Source organism: Cupressus sempervirens, chromosome 11 (assembly GCF_028749045.1).
Source record: "Cupressus sempervirens isolate cs-2001-9-10 chromosome 11, ASM2874904v1, whole genome shotgun sequence".
Lineage (NCBI taxonomy): Eukaryota > Viridiplantae > Streptophyta > Pinopsida > Cupressales > Cupressaceae > Cupressus > Cupressus sempervirens.
This window is the reverse complement of record NC_143128.1, coordinates 643879656-643899876: the sequence shown is the minus strand read 5'-3', so window position 1 is coordinate 643899876 and position 20221 is coordinate 643879656.

Below are 20221 nucleotides of genomic sequence, written 5' to 3'. Positions count from 1 at the left end.
AAGAAAACTAGTGATGCTACTAGGGTGGTCGAGTTATTCTTTTCTGAAATAGTCAGATTGCATGGGGTTCCAAAAATGATCACCTCTGATCAAGATACTAAGTTCTTGAATCATTTTTGGAGGACCTTATGGAAGAAAATGGGAACAAAATTACAGTTCAGTATTGCTTACCATCCACAAACTAATGGACAAACATAAGTTGTCAATCATAGTTTGGGTAATCTATTGTGATGTATTGTTGGAGAGAAGCTCAAGCAATGGGATTTGGCATTGCCTTAGGCAAAATTTGCTTATAAAATCTTAGTGAACAGGTCAATTGGTAAGTCACCATTTCAAATTGTTTATGAATTTAACCCTTAGGGTGTTCTCAATTTGGTGCAGCTTCCCTTGGGTGACAGAGTCAGTAATGATGGAGAAGCCTTTGTAGAGCAGCTCTACCAGTTGTAGGAAGATCTAAGATAGAAGTTGCAGGACAACAATGAGCAGTACAAAGCTTCTACAGATGCTACTTAAAGGTATCAGGTTTCTAGTGCAGGGGATCTAGTGATGGTTTCTATGAGAAAGGAGAGGTTTCCTATTGGGACTTGTCATAAATTGAAATATAAGAAAATTGGTCCCTACAAGATTTTGAAGAAGATTAATGATAATGTTTATGAAGTAGAGCTCCCCAATGCTCTTGATATATCTCATGTGTTTAATATTTTTGATTTGTATACTTTTTATGGTGATGATACCTCTATTGAAAAGGAGGATGTGGTAGATTGGACACATACCATAGCCATCAAAAAAAGAGAAAAGGTTGCACAGATTCTAGACAAGAAGACTATTCAGACTCGCTAGGGTGACTACAACAAATATCTCATGCAATGGGAAGGGTTAGCACCAATAGATAACACCTGGATTATGGAATGGGATTTACAAAAGCTAGATGAGCCTAAATGGAAGCAGTTTGAGGACTGCAACTTGTAGAAGCTACGTTCTTTTCAAGTAGGGGAGAATGATGTAGGGGCATCTGAGGGTCAAGGTTGTTGACTCAAATGTGGGTTTTGGTCGAGATTTACTTTCAAGGGTCATAACTTTTGACTTGGATGTGGGTTTTGGCTGAAATTTTATAGGTAGTTGCATTAGAAGGATTTATTTGGATTGCCAATGGAGATCAGCTTGATAGGTGGTTGTTTCAACAATTTTTTGGGACCCTGAAATCTTGTCTTGACCTCCAAATTTGACTTTTTTGTGTTTTTTCCACTTTTTTTAGAAAGTTGTTTTTGTAATAAATTTGAAATCGTATTTTTGATCTCGTTGATTAGTTGGCAATTTGTCTTGCCTTAGTTGGGGGCTTTTCTTGGGAAAAATTGAAATTTGTAGGATGAGTTTTATAAATTACAAATGGAAAATTCTATTTTTCCCAAAAATCTGCCAAATATGATCATTTTTGGAATTGTAATAAGTAGGTGTTTGTTTTCATTGTAGAGGTGGAGTAAAGTTGCAAAAGTTTTAATGAAGAGTTATGGTATTTCAAAACATTTGTCTTGTGTCAATTTTTGAATTATTCTTTGATGAGATTGGGTTACATCAATTATTCAACCATGTACCCAATACACATAAACATAAACACTCGCAACAAAATGACTCAAGACATAGCACGTAAAAAACCCTCAGGAGGGAAAATGTCACCCTCGTCAAATTATTGAATTCTCAAGAAAGTTAATTTTTCACGATGACATATATGTTAAATGATGTATTGTATCCTAATGACAATTAGGATATTCTTAGGACTCCAATTCAAAGCATCATTCTCTTAGTTCACCCTTATCTTTAATCTTGGCTAAAATATTTCCTATTTCTCTCTAATGATTTTTAATGATCATGATAACTAATATATGTCCTTCATCCTTCTCTAACCTCCTTAATCATTTGCTTGGTCACAAAGGTGGCACAAAGTGGTACTCCCTAAAATGTACACACAACCAATGAAGGCTAGTTTCTCAAACTAAACCAAAAAAAAGGAAAATAAATGTGTGGTACCCAATGTTTTCTTCTTTGGATCTTTGAAGAGTCCACTTCAAAAGGAAAAATCCCTAACCCATTCGTAGATGAATGGATGCAAATTCTACTTGGTTCTTCTAATGCACAGTCTAAAAATGACCATGTCTCCCTATACCTTCTTTGGTTATCATAAACTTTAAATTATTTGGAAAAAGAATATAAACTTTGTGATTGGGTCATTCTCTAGTACAATCTAGTATAATATAAGTTGACAAACCCCAATACATCCTTTCATTAATTTAAGTATCCTCAAACTAACTATAATCTCTAATACTGAAATCATAAGGCTTATTTTGAAAAACAATAAAATGTAATGACATCTTCTACAATTGACTAGCAAATGAAAAATGTAAATAAACAAAGTGAAAGTTGACAATGTGAGACTAATGTACTACTTTTAGGATGTTTCTAAATCAAAATATGTTATCAAAACTTGCAATGATTGTTCAAGCGGTTGAACACAAGGTTTAGTTGCTTCATTTTTCCATTGCCTTTCTTGTTTAGTGAAATAGAAATAACTGTAGAAGTGCCTAGTGTCATGCATTAAATAAATCAAAACATTTTATTAAATCTTGCAATGATTGTTCAAGTGGTTGAACACAAGGTTTAGTTGCTTCATTTTGCCATTGTCTTTTTTGTTTAGTGAAATGAAAGTAATTGTAGAACTGCCTAGTGCCATGCATTACATTCTCTGGCCTCATTGAAGGATTTCAATCTTGTGAACAAAGAAGGTTAACTAGAGGAAGAGACCTCGTAACTGCCCAAGCTAACTTCGCGCAACTAGAACTCCTAATCCATGTGACAAAATTTGCTGATTTTTTTTATGAACCTTTGTAGGTGACTAAAGAGCTAGGGTTTAGGCATTTCCACATTCACGAAAACCTTCACCCTAAACCCATTATGTTCACCCCCTAATAGCCACTCACCAATAAAAATAGTAGTTTTTGTGCAAATGGACCAATCAGCAACCAAGAAAGCTAAAAAAAGATCAACTATTAGTACATATGTATTCGGTTATTAGTACATGTGTTATTAGCTAGTAGTACATATGTTATCATTTTGAGGGCTTTTTAAAAGTGATAATAAGGGGATCTATAACGTAACGTTACTATATCTGATATTAGACCCCAGACGGGGTCTCTTCCCCTATTTATAAGGAGTAGTTCGATTGACTTGTAATCCTTATTTTGCAACTAAAATGTCAAATATATACAATTTGTCAATTCATTCCACTTATAATCATACCTCTAACCTTTACCACCTATAGTCAAAATCAATGGAACCTTGATGGCTTGGTCAAATTAAATCATTTATAATGCTTTCCATACGAATCAAGTCTTGTTGAGTTTCCTCTTTTTACACCAATCAACTTTCAAAGAAACCAAATGCCACTTAACGAAGAAGTTTTTTAAACTAGTTAAAAAGTCAAATAGTTTCTCGAAACAAGTGATTGAGACCTAGATAAGGTCGACAGTCGAAACCGCCGATGTTTTATATCGGGGCCCACGATTTTATGAAAAAACTTAAAATTAATTAAAAAATGGAAAACGCTCACACTGAACGAACTCATCTGGACAATATAAACCGAGAGAAAAAACCCCTAAAATTATCCTCATCTGTGACAGTACAATCTGGCTGATCCTGCACTTTCAATCCAAAACAAAAACAAATTTCTCATAAAAAAACTTCAGAATCCGCATGTACATGAGTCTGGCTTCTACAAAAGCAAAATCAAAATACAAACCCTAGACACACCAAAATCTCCTATTCATAACCAGAAACAAAACCAAATCTACTCAGAGCTCTCAAACAACCGCCGCCGGTCCAACAATTTGTACAGAGCGCCGCGACGAAGTAGACGCTGCGAAAAAATGGCTCCAACGCCTTGGAAAAGATCCATCCGCTATCATTTCGTCCATTATCTTCGTAATAAACAGAGCGTACTCCTGCATCAGCTCCGCCATTACTGCAAACATAGTCATCCTCACGAATCAGACTATTTTTCCGATCTGTAGCTCTCAAAGAATCGAAATCTTAGAGATCTTTCTTCGGATTTCAGTAGCTCTCAAAGATTTCGGCTCTCTCACAATAGAAATCTTAGGAGTTTTCTTCGGATTTCTAGAACTCTCAGAGATTTCAGCGTTCGCTCACAATCGCAATCTTAGGAACTTCTCTGGAACTCTCAAATATTCAGCTTTCACTCAAATGAAATCTTAGGAATATTCCTTCAGATTTCTGTAAATCTCGAAGATTTCAGCTTTCACTCACAATCGAAATCTGAGGAATTTTTATCCGGATTTCGCTGTAACTAACAAAGATTCAGCTTCTCACAATCGAAATCTTAGGGATCTGTCTCAAAGATTTCAGTTTTCAGACACAATCGAAGCTGTAGGGTTTGATGATCCAATTTAAGCCACTTAAGAACGCTGGTTTTTTAAATAAACGGTGGATGGCTTGCCAGTTGTTTCGTGTGCCTCTTCAAAAATTCAAGAATTGTCATTTTTATTTTTCTTTTTCGTCGTGTTTTCCTTCTCTTTACATTTCGGCTGTCGTGCGGATTGCATGACAAGTGAACGATGGGACTTTTTTTGTGTCTTTTGTCATTTTCTTGAACGAGGATGAGATTTTGGCGGTCCCCGGTGGCGACATCTTTCCAGAGGTTTCGAATATGCTGCTTTTATTCGGTATATAATATTTCTTTTTTATATTTTTTTTTAGTTAGTACAAAGTTGTTGCTTACGAGGTAGCATTGAAGATTAGTTCTTATCCCATTCAGCTATTTGCCATACTTCTAAATTTGTGTGATAATGGATGTATATTCAAATGATATTTCATTAAAAAAATAAAAAAAATTCAAGTAAATTAAAGAATTACAAATAACAATTACAAAAGTAGGTGGAGAAAAATGATGAATCTAGTCACAATTACGAGTACTACACTAAACTGATATCAACTAAATGACATATTTATAAGGACTACAAAATTGAAACTTTCCAACTTGTTCTTTAATCTGTTGAAATTGATGCTCGACCTCTTTATTCTTCTTGCATAACTTTTGGAGTTGTGGAAAAAAAAAAACCACCTAGAAAATACATTAGAGTTGAGTCGTAGAGTACCAGTTGTATGATGAAAACTTTTAGAAAATACAATCGCACACTTGTTTTTCCAAATGCTTTTACGAACAACCTGTCAAATGGAATAAACAATTACATAATCTTGCAAGTCATAGCCAAGAATGGCTTCCTTCTAATTCAAATTGTGATTAAACTTGATAAAAGATCTTTAAATATAACAGACCATTGCTTTTTAACATATATGCAATCCCAAAATAAATGTTTTAAACTCTCAACCCTATTACAATAGGGACAAGTGTTGGCTGTGACATGATAAATTTTAGTCTATCTCCCACTACTAGCTTACCATGTAGAGTTTTCCAAGATAGCACTTGGGTATCAAAATTAGCATTGGATTTCCATATTGAGCCCTCACTTCAATCCAAAATTTAGAACAAAATTTGCATTTCCATCTGCTATTTAGCTGAGGATTAGGATACTAGCTAGGAAGTAGCTGAAAGTAATCTTTTTTAAAGAAAACAGTTAAAGTGACTGATGGACAACCACCACCAATCCTTTAAACAATAACAATCCCTTGAGGTACAAAGCTTCATAGCCAATTTGGTAGGGATTAATGACTAAATAAAGATTAAAAAGTGCTTCTATTTGTTAGTTAAACTGTAACAATTATTAACACTATCCCATGAAGCCCAATCAAGCATATCAAAATCCCAAGTATCTTTAAATTGTCTTATCCCCTTTTTAAATAAGTAATGTGCTTGTCTTTGGAAGGAAATAGCCAAAGGTGAGTTATGATAATTAATAAGCTTATTCCACCAAATTGAAGTTGAAGCAAAATTGAAACCATATTGTGATGAAGAGTCATTCCACTTTAAAAGTTTAGATACTCTTTGCCATGCTTTCAAAATAGATTGAAGAGGAATTGATGCCCTAATTTTAAAGAAAGGAGCCATGAGCAATTTATTCAACCAACAAACATCTTTCCATTTTATTTTTATTGCAACTTCTTTAATTCGGTAACAAACTAAAAAAATTCATGCCTCCTCCCCATTAGTAGCTCTCATAATCCATTTACCAGCAATACATGTCCCTTGTGTTTAGGGATCAATAAGCCCCAAGCCTCTTGTTTTTCTTGGTTGAATGCAATGCGACCATGAAGTAGCAATGAATCCACTATTTCCTTCCCACTTAGACCACAAAAATTATTAGTATTGCATATCATCATCCAAAAGGAAACCATACAACCAATGAACAATATCAAAAGATATTAGAGTTTCAACACTACAAAGGTTGTACTGACAGTATCAAAACACGTTACAACAAGTATAGCATGGTAAACACATCAAGAAATAACATGAAATACATGCAATAAATAAGACTAATCCCTATTTGATAGCTCCCTGCCGAATTTTGATGTGGTGAAGTGAATGGGAGAGTTTGAGGGATGCATATGTATGCTAGACGAGGCATCATGGATAACCCTCCAACGTTCAACTTGGATCTTTTGAAGCAACTTAGCCAAGGTAATGTCAAAGTCGTCCTTGGAATAGACCAAGGTATATCTATATGTTAGCTCTTTCCTTTCCTCTGTCATGCAAAGCAACATCAGCCCTCATCAATCTCAATTGAGACTCGGTGAGATACCTGCTCCTACCTTGAAAAAATCATTATTCTGTGCTTTCCAAATGTACCAAAGGATATAGGAAGATAAAATAGACCAAAACATATTGAATTCCTTACTACACTTTAATATGCAACCAGATAAGACATTACCACAAGTGAAGTTACCATCAAGAATTAAACCAAAATTCCTCCATACTTGGCAAAAAGACAAACAAAAAATACATGAGAGATTGATTCTGACATGTTGCATACTAAACAAACTTTAGGAATATGATCACTAGGCTTAAAGAAGGGGAGTTTATGTTGAAAGACCGTCCAGAGGAAACATCAAAATTTAGACACAATGGGTCTGCACTAGATATGGGGAAAAAAAATTACATGCCTCTATGTCTAGTTCAAGGCTCCAAATAGCTTGCACATGGTTAATGATGGAAGAGCTAGCAGAGATGATAGAGTATATGTATTTGGCCTTCACTAGGTGCAAGTGTATGGAGTCTAGCCATCTCAACTGGGCAGAGAAACAAGACAACGTGTAGTAGTTAAGGTTAATAAGGAGGTTGTTGAGTGCACTTTTGATCAGGCAATAAGCCCTCCAATGAGAAGGGGCTGACAATACTTATTAACCATTTCTTCCTGGTAAAATAAGAAAACCATTAGCAAGAATGTCTTGGAAATGTGAGATGACCAATGCATTCCACTTTTTGGCTAACTAACCTTGGAGAAGGGCTAAAGGCTTATTTCCAGCTTTAAGATTCTACGAAATAGAGTCTAGTCTGCATAGAATATTGTCATGCTCTATTCTAACACCTGTAGAGAATGGATGTCTAATATAGCTCCATCTTTTCCAATAGACTTAAAGACATTGGACTCTCCTACACCTATGTTCAAATCCATAGAGATGAGTTCTTTATAGTTCAGGTTATGCCATCCTTTAGCCTTATTTGTACAAGAAGGCTTTAAGTTATTTCTTACCAACACTTTGCATGGCTCCTCACCCACAAAAACCTTTGGAATCCATTTAACTGCAAATTCTATACCTTGGTTTCTCAAATTCTTAAGCCCAAGGCCTCCCACTTCCTTTCTCATGGTGCACCACCTCCAATTGACAACATACCCTTTGTAGTTACCTTTTCCATCAGACCAAAGGTAGTTCCAAATCATTGCACCAATTAGGGGGTTGATCCTCCTAGCCTAGGAGAATAGATTTAGCCACCAAAATCTTACTACTAGAAGCATCACAAAACACCACCAATTTATTCACTAGGGCCATCATATTATTTCTTGCAAAAGAAATAATAGTGCAGTATCATTAGTAAATTGAACATTAATAAGCTCTTCACTATTAGGCAGGGATATGCCTCTTAACCTTGGAGAATGGAGTTGTCTCTCAACAAATAATGCAAGGAGTCATCTGCAATAAAACACAGGGCATGAGCAAGTGGATAGCCTTGTCTAATGGATCTGGATACTTGAAAAAAAAGTAAATGTTTCCCATTTACCACAACAACAACATTGGCATCGACCATAAGAGTGGACACCATGTGGCAGAAAAAATTAGGCAGACATAGGGCATTCATCATCATCTTGATAAACCCCTATTAAATTCGATCATAAGCCTTTTCATAATCTAGTAGGAGCATCCCTATGTTTTTCGCAAAGACTTTGGCCCAACCTAGTGACTCCCAATATGTGATAAGATTTTCTAGGATGTACCTTCCTTTGACAAAGCATGTCTGAGTGGGAGATATAATATTAGGAAGGACATTAACTAGTCTAGTGGCCGATATTTTAGCCAATATGGGTAAGTGCACCAAGATGTTGTACAAAAAGAGGGGGTATAAGTGGACACCATTTTCCAAAAATGAGGTAACCTTGAACTTGGACAAGACGTTTGAGGGTCATCCACTCAAAATGAGAAGATAGGTAAAAAATATAAATTGTAGTACTCCAAATCTTCTTTCTAAATTTCTAGAGTTTGTACAAAATGGATAAGATTAGGTAGGTCAAACCCTGTACACACAAAAAATAGTCCTTGATTTTTTCGAAAAACATAACATAGTTGTTTTCATGTGCAACACAAAATGCCTATTTATATTCAATATTTTGCAGATGCCTTTGGTAACATGATAGTTAAGAGTGGTATCTGGAAATTGTGTAATTTTGTGTAACTTTTTATCGAGCAATTTTTTATGAATTATTGAAGTGACTGCATACTAAAATTTTGGCACTTGTTCGTGTGTGAATCATAACTTGCATCAAAATAATCGAAAATGAGTTTTTTTTAAGTGTATAAAAGAGAGTGTAGAAAAATAATATGTAATTTATTTTGCATTTGTTTAACTATATTAAATGTTATTTAAAAAAAGCTAAACATATGTCCATGAGGACTATGAGGATAGTTATAAAACTAATTAACATTCACAATGTTAATGTTGTCAAAAAAAGAAATAAATTACATATTCAGAAAGGCAAGAAGACAAGGCAGATTATGATGGTGATTTTAGAGATACCCACTTTATCATTTGGAAACCTGATGAAGGAAAATATGAGAATTCATCTTAGAAGAAGGAAAAATATCCAAAGGATTGAAATTGGAGGTAAAATGAGCTCCCAAGCCTTTGGGTAAACTCCCTAGTCTAATTCCATGCCATAACTCGATCGAGTTTTATGTTTTCAAATAACTTGATCAAGTTATTAGAGCAATAACGCAATGGAATTATTAAGAAGCGGAAGGTTTTTTTGAGAAATAACTTGATCAGATTATTAATGAATGAAAGCAAAATACATTCCATTCACATAACCCTTTTGGGTTACTATGATAGAAATAACCCGATCGGGTTTGTGTCCACTATAAATAAACTAAATATTTATTAATAAATTATCTTTACAATTAAATATTTTATATATATATATATATATATTGGTAATTATATAATTAGATATTATATTTATATTTATAAGTAGATAACTAAATTCATAAATAATTAAATATTTCTAATCTATTATTGTACATAAAATCACATATATTCATAACCTCTCTCTCAATCTCCTAGTAACCACTAACACCCACTCCCTCTAACATGTAACCCTTCTTTGTCTAGGCTAACCCCTAACCCTCTCTCTTACCTCAAACCCCTAACCTACCACTCTTCCTCCCTCTCAAACCTCTATCCTACATCTCTTTCTATCTAACTCCTAACCCCACATTTCTAACCCTAAACTTCCTTCTCTCGCTGACCCCTAACCACTCTCTCTCCCCCCCACCCTCTTAAACCTTAACCTACCTCTCTTCCATTCTCTCTCCCTCCCTTTCAAACCCTAACCTCTCTCTCTCTCTAACCCCCATCTCTCTCTGTGTGTAATAGTTCTACATAACCAAATCGAGTTTTGTAAAACACGATTAGGTTATAAGATCATATGGACATTGTAGTCAGGACTCAGTAACTCGACTGGGTTATTGAATACCTAATTAGGTTATTGAAAAATGTAAATAAAACACGTCAAATATTATTATGTTATTTCATTATGGCCCATGAGATTTTGTTTTTGTTTCACATGCATTTATGCACCAGTTATGCAAGTATTTAGTCTTTTTTGCTTGGGAATGTTGAATTTGATATATTTTATTTTGCCAACATCTTATTTTATGTTTTTATCTTATGATTAAGCATAAAAGAATGATGCAAGTTTGTTTAATTTTGTATTTGATCATGTATTTTGTTCATATTATTGTTTATAGTGCAATTTGTTTGGAAATGATGAATTTGTTCTATTTTCTTGTGTCTACATGTTATTTTATGTTTGTAACTTGTGATTGAGCATAAAATAATGATGCAAATTTGATAAATTTTGTATTTTATTTTATATGTTATTCATGTTATTGTTTGTAGGGAAATTTGCATCTACAATCATGGGAAAGAACAAGAGAGGAATGATTGAAAAATGAGGGGCAAAAAAGGGGAAAAAAGGAAGCATATGAGTGTTGAAGAAGATTGTTTAAGTATAGAAATGAGGAGATTGATGAAATCTATCATGGAACAATCATTATTTTGTTATCGATGTCAAACTTGCTATTTTCTTTTGAGACAATTGCTAATTTGGTCTGAATACTATTATTTGATTGATTAATGAAGAGGATTCGAAAAGAAAGGATATCAAGAATACCTGGAGAAAGGTTGAGTTATATGGTGTATAAAAGAAGCACTAAGACCAAGTAAGACTTTGATGATATAGTGTATTGTTTAGCCACTTAAGGCTACAATGGAATGATACTTGAGCGAAGACAAGAAGAAGGCTAAGCAAATAAATGTGTCTGCCAAGCCTAACCAAGAAAATAGTGGAAGCCGAGCAAGTTAGTGCAAGTTGAGCAGAAAAGTTAGTTGAAGCTAAGCAAAGGAAATTTAGTATGTCTGAGCAAAGAGAAATATAGTAGGTGTCAAGTAAAGAAATTTTAGTGTGTGACAAGCACCAGTAAATGTAGGAGTTGAGAATCTGACTTCGATAATGCGCCAAGATCACCTGCAATGCAAATAACTTGCTGAAGAAAAACCTAGGGAGCAAAGAGCTTGAAGAAAATACTGCACAAGAGAATATTTCACAATAGAAAAGTAGAATTGCTATGTGAAAATGGAATGAATTTACAATGAATGAGAGACTGAATAAAAAGGCCTCATGGAAGCTTGTAGAACAAGCTAGAATGAGGTAGGAGATAAGGTTGACAACTAAGCACACATCCACAAGAGGTGGAAAAGATAAGTATGCTAAAGGGAACAAACTCTCGTGTTGTCAACAACTAACCTCAACTACATGCATTAACCTAAGTAAGCTTAAGTAATAGAATAAATAATTAAAAATTAATTAATTATTTATTCTAACATCCCCCTTTAAGTGCAACTTAGGGAATGCCTTAAGCTCACAAAACAAAGGAAAAAATGCAAAATGGGTCCCGGCAATGAGGCCATTTTAGGTACCCAAGTACAATGCAACAATATGCAACCTTTGAAAATGGGGAAAGAGAGAAAACCACATGGGAAAAACTCTCCTCCAAAAAAAGGTAAGAACCTTGTGAAGAACAGAAGAAGCCTCCAACTAGGGAAATGTCCCCTAAAATAGGAATAAGGAGTGATCATGAAGAGTATCACTAAAGCATGTAGAAGCTGCAAATCTGCCATCAAAAAGAAAACTGTTGATCTAAAGAAACTACCTAGGATGAAGATGGCACAAACCGAGTGTGTCTCTATGGTAGATGATCCATCTTATCGAAATGCATAGGTAGCCAACCACTACAATCGCCTTGTATATAGGATCAACCACTGAATACATAGTTCAAACTAATGAACCATCGAACCACAGATGCATTAGAACAATAGCATAACCCCCTCTTAATGCAGATGGGGTGTGATGACAAGCAACTGAGAAGGTGGGCCAAAAATCTCCTACAAATGAACCAAGAATGACAAGAGAGGAAGAGGTACAGACACCTATAAAGATACCGTCACACTGACACTGTATAGGGCTAATGTCGTGGAAGGGACACTCACTTGACAAAGGGAGAATGTCTTCCACGACATTAGCCCCATGCAACGCTAGTGTGATCATGTCTTTATAGGTGTTTGTACCTCTTCCTCTGTCATTGTTCTTGGTTCGTCTGTAGGAGATTTTTGGCCTACCTTCTCAGTTGCCTATCATCACACCCTATCTCCATTAAGAGGGGGTTATGTTGTTATTCTAATGATCCATGGTTCGATGGTTCATTAGTGTGAACTATGTATTCATTGGTTGATCCTATATACAAGGCGATTGCAATGGCTGGCTACCTATGCATTTCGGTGAGATGGATCATCTACCATATAGACACGCTCAGTTCATGCCTTCTTCTTCGATGTAGGTTCTTCAGATCAGCAATTTTCTTTTTGATGGTAGAGTTTTACAGCTTCTACATGCTTCAGTGATGCTCTTCATGATCACTCCTTGTTTCTGTTTTAGGGGACATTTCCCTAGTTGGAGTCTTCATCAGTTCTTCACTAGGTTCTTACCTCTTTTTGGAGGAGGGTTTTTCCCACGTGGTTTTCTCTCTTTCTCCATTTTCAGAGGTTGCATTTTGTTGCATTGTACATGGGTACCTAACATGGCCTCGTTGCTGGGACCCATTCTACATTCTACATTCATCTTAGTTTTGTGAGCTTAAGGCATTTCCATAAGTTGCACTTAAGGGGGGGTGTTAGAGTAAATAATTAATTTACTAATTATTTATTCTATTTACTTAAGCTCACTTAGGTAAATGCATTTTATTTATTAGTTGTAGTCTAGGATTTTGTTATAAATTGTTGACAATACGGGAGTTTGTTCTCTCCTAAGTCATACTTATCCTCTCACATTGTTCGAGGACTTTCCACCTTATGTGGATGTATGCTTAGTTGTTACACTTATCCCCTAGCATCTTCTAGCTTGTTCTGGGAGATTCTTTGAGGCCTTTATAAGTGGTCTCTCCCTCATTGTATTTAACAACAAAACATTCTCATTGTAAATACATATTATCTTGTGTTTTCATATTTTCTCTCTCATGTCCGTTTAGGGTTTTTCCCTTGCTCCACACTCTTCCTTCCTTGGATTCTCTTTGACAGGTTTTTGCATGCAAGTGATCTTGGGCATCTTCGGAGTTGGATTTCATCAACTCCAACAAGGTATCAGAGCCAAAGAGAAGCCAAAGAGAAACCAAACAAGAAAATATGTATTTACAGTAAGAGTGAATGCAATGATGTTCTGTGAAAATACAATGAGGGAGCCCGAATATAAAGAGCTCTAGGAATCTCCTAGAATAAGCTAGAAGATGCTAGGAGATAAGTGTGACAACTAAGCATACATCCACATTAGGTGGAAAGTCGAACAATGTGAGAGGATAAGTATGACTTAGGAGATAACAAACTCCCATATTGTCAACAACTTATAACTAACTCCTAGACTACAACTAATCAAGAAAATGCATTTACCTAATTAAGCTTAAGTAAATAGAATAAATAATTAGTAAATTAATTATTTACTCTAACACCCCCCCTTAAGTGCAACTTAGGGAAATGCCCTAAGCTCACAAAACTAAGATGAATGCAAAATGCAGAATGAGTCCTAGCAACGAGGCCATGTTAGGTACCCATGTATAATGCAACAAAATGCAACCTCTTAAAATGGGGAAAGAGAGAAAACCACATGGGAAAAACCCTCCCCCAAAAAGAGGTAACCTAGTGAAGAACTGAAGAAGCCTCCAACTAGGGAATGTCCCCTAAAATAGGAATATGGAATGATCATGAAGAGGCATCACTGAAGCATGAAGAAGCTACAAATCTGCCATAAAAAAGAAAACTATTGATCTGAAGAAGCTCCATGGAAGAAGAAGGCATGAACCGAGCATGTCTATATAGTAGATGATCCATCTCACCGAAATGCATACGTAGCCAACCACTACAATCACCTTGTATATAGGATCAACCACTGAATACATAGCTCACACTATCAAACTATCAAACCAAGGATGCATTAGAACAAAAACATAACCCCCCCCTTAATGTAGACGGGGTGAGATGATAGGCAATTGAGAAGGTGGTCCGAAAATCTCCTGCAGATGAACCGAAAATGATGAGAGAGGAAGAGGTACAGACACCTATAAAGACATAGTCACACTGATGCTACATGGGGCTAATATCATGGAAGGGACACTCACTTGACAAAGGGAGAATGCCTAAAACAACAAACAACTATCCCCCCATGGTGCTTTATAAAAATAATGCATGTACAACTGACTCAAAACAACGTTCATGACCCAAAATGCAAAAGTGGTACTTTATCTCAATGCAATACATAAAAGTGCTTCAAAATGATAGCTACAATGATCAAAACTAAAAAGAAGCTACAACAAAACATAGTATAGCCTAAAACAAAGGAAACCATGCTAGAAAAATGATCCTCGGGCCTAAAACACTCAAGATATCCACCATATAGCAAAAATGCTAAAAGCATGATAGAAAGAGCATGGGCCAAAATTTAAGAAAAAGGACCACATTTCTGAAAAGGAGACAGAACCAGCTTTCCAAAAATATAAAGTTTTCAAAAAACTAACATGGGACGCAAAAGATATGCATGCTGGAGGCAAAAACATAACTTTAGACTTTGACTGAAAAAATGGGCAACAAAAATGCATCAAAACCTTAAAATACCTGCCCCAATGTCTCCGTCTCGAAATTAGCTTTTTGATGCTTCTTTTGGATTAGAAAAATACCTCCATATGCTCAAGTTATGCCCAAAAAACTAAGAGCAGGTCAAAAAGGACCTAGAAGGAGAGTGCAAGAAGGTTTAATGATGTAGTGTTGACATTAGCATTTCATGGCAAAAAATTTGATGGCCACAAGGCCATTGTAGCAAAAAAGAAGGCCACATGGCAGTGCCACATGGATGCCATGTGGCAAGTACAAATGATGTGGTAGGGGCCACGTGGCAAAGTGCCACATGGTAGACCTACCATGTGTCACATGCGGACACGTCAGCACTACATCATCAACCTTACTTGCACATCTCCAAGGTTAGTTCTTGACCTACCTTCAATTTTTTGGCCATAACTTGAGCATACAGAGGTATTTTTCCAATCCGAAAGAAGTGCCAGAAAGTTGGTTCCGAGATGGAGATATTGGTGTAGGTATTTTTAGGTTTTGATGCATTTTTTTCCCCCATTTTGTAGTTGAATTTTGAAGTTGTATTTTTGACTTCGGCATGCATATCTTTTGCATTCCATGTCAGTTTTTTGAAAATTTTATATTTTTGGAAAGCTGGTTCTGTCACCTTTTCAGAAATGTGGTCTTTTTTCTTAGTTCTTGATCCATGCTCTTTCTATCATATTTTTGGCATTTTTTCTATATGGTGGATATCTTGAGTGTTTTAGGCCTAAGGATTGTTTTCCTGGCATGGTTTCCTTTGTTTTAGGTTGTACTATGTTTTGTATCAACTTGTTTTCAGTATTGATCATTGTAGCTATCATTTTGAAGCACTTTTTTGTATCGCACTGAGATAAAGTGCCACTCTTGCATTCCAGGGGTCATGAACATTGTTTTGAGTCATCTGTACATGCACTATTTTCATAAAGCACCATGGGGGGGATAGTTTTTTGATGTTTTAGGCATTCTCCCTTTGTCAAGTGACTATCCCTTCCATGACATTAGCCCCATGCAGAGTCAGGTTGATAGTGTCTTTATAGGTGTTTGTACCTCTTCCTCTCTCATTGTTCTCAATTCGTTTGCAGGAGACTTAGGCCCACCTTCTCAGTTGTTTGTCATCACACCTCATCTACATTAAGGGGGGGTTATGTTGTTTTTCTAATGCATCCTTGGTTTGATGGTTCATTAGTGTGAGCTATGTATTCCGTGGTTGATCCTATATACAAGGTGATTGCAATGGCTAGCTACCTATGCATTTTGGTGAGATGGATCATCTACCATATAGAAACGATTGGTTCGTGCCTTCTTCTTCCATGGAGGTTCTTCAGATTAGCAATTTTATTTTTGATGGTAGAGTTTTGCGACTTCTACATGCTTCAGTGATGCTCTTCATGATCACTCCTTGTTCTTGTTTTAGGGGACGTTTCCCTAGTCAGAGGCTTCTTTTGTTCTTCACTAGGTTCTTACCTCTTTTTGGGGGAGGGTTTTTCCCACGTGGTTTTCTATCTTTTTTCATTTTTAGAGGTTGCATCTCTTTGCATTGTACATGGGTACCTAACATGGCCTTGTTGCCGAGACCCATTCGCCATTCTACATTTCTTAGTTTTGTGAGCTTAAGGCATTTCCCTAAGTTGCACTTAAGGGGGGGTGTTAGAGTAAATAATTAATTTACTAATTATTTATTTTATTTACTTAAGCTTACTTAAGTAAATGCATTCATTTATTTATTAGTTGTAGTCTAGGAGTTTGTTATAAGTTGTTGACAATATGGGAGTTTGTTCTCTCCTAAGTCATACTTATCCTCTCACATTGTTTGAGGACTTTCCACCTCAAGTGGATGTATGCTTAGTTGTCACACTTATCTCCTAGCATCTTCTAGCTTGTTCTAGGAGATTCCTGGAGCTCTTTATATTCGAGATCCCTCATTGTATAACATCAATCACATTCTATTGTAAATACATTTTTTTTTGTGTTTTCATATTGTCTCTCATGTATGTTTAGGGTTTTTCCTTTGCTACACGCTCTTCTCTCCTTGGCTTCTCTTTGATAGGTTTTCGCATGTAGGTGATCTTGGGCGTCTTTGGAGTTGGATTTCATCAACTCCAACCTTACTAATTATTTATTCTATTTACTTAAGCTTACTTAGGTAAATGCATTTATTTATTTATTATTTGTAGTCTAGGAGTTAGTTATAAGTTGTTGATAATATGGGAGTTTGTTCTCTCCTAAGTCATACTTATCCTCTCACACTGTTTGAGGACTTTCCACCTTATGTGGATGTATGTTTAGTTGTCACACTTATCTCCTAGCATCTTCTAGCTTGTTCTAGGAGATTCTTGGAGCTCTTTATATTCAGGTTCCCTCATTGTATTTTTATAACATCTCATTCTTATTGTAAATACATATTTTCTTGTGTTGCAATATCTTCTTCTCTCTCATGTCTATTTAGGGTTTTTCCCTTGCTCCACGCTCTTCCTTCCTTGGCTTCTCTTTGACAGGTTTTTGCATGCAGGTGATCTTGGGCATCTTTGGAGTTGGATTTCATCAACTCCAACAGTAAAGACTTAATGTATGCCAAGAAACCTAGTGTTGACCAAGAATCAAAAGATAGTGATTGCCGAGCAAAAAACATGTTATTGTCGAGTGCCAGTAAAATAAGTTTGATCAAAGATCTAATAAATCTGAGCTGACAAAATTGATTTCTTGAATTATGCAAAGAGTGTGGAAGATGAGTATAATGATGTGGTGGCACAGAATTCAAGATAAACCATTTTGAGAAGAATTTGAAGAGGATTATAAGGGAGGTTTCTAGAAGGGGACAAAATGGAAAAGAAGGTAGATTTGATGAATCTAAACTAACCCTAAAATGGACGATTGTGATTAAGAGGAAAATATCTGATAAGGAAATAATAGGCCAGAAGAAAAGTGTCATAGTGTGAACCAGAGATAGATAAGGAGTCTCGAGGTGTTGAATGAGCAATCAAAGATGAAGGAGATTGAATGCCAAGTAGTATGGAGGATTGAATAAGAGCTCTATAATTTGCAAGTGAGTTGTTTTTTTATCAAATCATGTCCTACTATTACTTTCTAACAACTGTATTGGTCTAGATAAATCCTTTGGATCAAGGTTGACCTAATAGTCATGAGTAAATCCTTTAATAGGATGAAATTATAATGAAATGTTCTAAATTCCTCTAGCAAGGCTCACTCCTAACAAGGTGATTGAAATCCTTTAATCAAGGTCACATTTAATAGTGTGCATGGTAACCTTTAACAAGGTTGGCTCATCACAGAGCTCCCTTCAGAAGAGTGAAAATTGGTAGCATGTTACTAGTGGTTTTTTCTAAATTGGATTTTCATATAAAATATTTGTGTCAAATTGTGTGAATGATTTTGTGATATTTCATGTTTATATTTTTGCAAAGTTCATTTGACCTAGGACAATGCTATACTATGGTTTGAGATATTGGATGATCAATACATGTACATGTATTTGTTAAGTACTAAAAAGTTCTACCTATACATTTAGACCTTGGATAACTAATTCACCCCCCACTCAGTTATTCTAAAGCATTCTGACAATTGATATCAGAGAGTTTGGTACTTGTGAAGGAAACAATCTGAAGGTACTTGAAGCTAAAGATCAAGATGTACAAAAAGGAGGTGCTTGAGTTAAACAAGGAACACTTTCTTTCATGGAAAATTTTGATGAAGTTGCATCTAGGAGGAATTGGAAATTATGCATAGACAACTATCACCATTGAACATGTTGAAGTAGTTGGAGGTCTAACTACTAAACAACTCAAATAAAAGAAAGAACACAATCAGACAATGTTGGAGATTGCATCTCTCTAAGCTATTCAGAGTTTGAAGACATGAAAACATGTACCACTTCTAATGGAATGTGGGATGACCTACAAAAGATCTATGGAGGAGACAAAAATGTGCTGAGAGCCAAAGAAGAAAGTCTAAGAGTAAATTTTGATGAAATGAAAATGTATGAAGTTGAGACTAGTCCAATATTGTGCAAGAATCAAAGATGTTGTAAATACAATCAGAGGAGCAAATGGAATTATTGAAGATGAGACTGTGATAAAAAAAAGTTTTGAGAACCATATTGCCTATCTATGCTATTAGAGTCTCTATTATACAAGAACTAAGGTGTAATCTTGGTAGTGATCTAACTCTTAAAGAACTGGTTGGTAGACTTGGTGCTTTTGAACTTTCAAATTTTGATAATTTCAAATTTGAGAATATTGATTCTTCTCTCAAAACTAAGCTAAAACTAAAAGAACCTAAAGGAAAGAAAAAGGTCAAGCATGTTGCTAGTGAGAGTGACATAGATGATGAAGATCTAGAAGAACCAGAAGCATTGTTGGCTAGGAGATTTCACAGAGGCAAATGAAAATAGAAATGTAAGTTACCCATAATATATTTTAATTGTAATGAAGTTGGTCATATTGTAGCAAGGTGTCCCAAGATGAAAAACAACATAAATGAGGATAAATCCAAAGGAAAAAAATATGAGAGTAACAAGGCCTATAAAGACAAGGGAAATAAAGCTTGTTACATTGCTGAAGAAGAATCTAATGATGAATCAAATGGTCATGATGACGAGGTTGTGTATGTTGCTATGAAAAATAATTCAGATCAAGATTAGACAACTATATTAGTATCTTATGTATCTTAAGGTGAAAGATGGATTATTGATAGTGGATGTTCTCATCACATGACTAGTGACAAAATTAAGTTCATTACCCTTGAGAATTAAAATAGAAATAGTGTTAGATTTGGTAATGATGCACCATGGCTAGTGAAAAGTAAAGGATCAATAAGATTTAAAAAAAGATCATGTACGAGAATACTTACTATGTAGAAGGATTTAACTATAATCTATTGAGTGTGTCACAATTGAATAGTTTTATATACAAAGTTGAATTTAAATACAAGAAAGCTAAGATCTATGATGCTGATGGAGAACTCATTGGGGCTAGAGATAAGATAAGAGGTAATATGTTTCATCTTGGCATAAATGAAGCTACTTCTCTTATTTTACAATTTGATGATGTGTGGCTATGGTACAAAAGATTATTTCACGTAAATTTTGACATCCTGGTTAGTATTAGTAAGATAAGAAGAGTCAGAGGTTTGCCAAAACTAAAGAAACCTGATAATGTGATTTGCAAACAATGTTAGTTTAGAAAGATGACAAAGTATAGTTTTAATAGTAAGACTCATACTTCAAAATAAATTTTTGAATTAATTCATACTGATCTATGT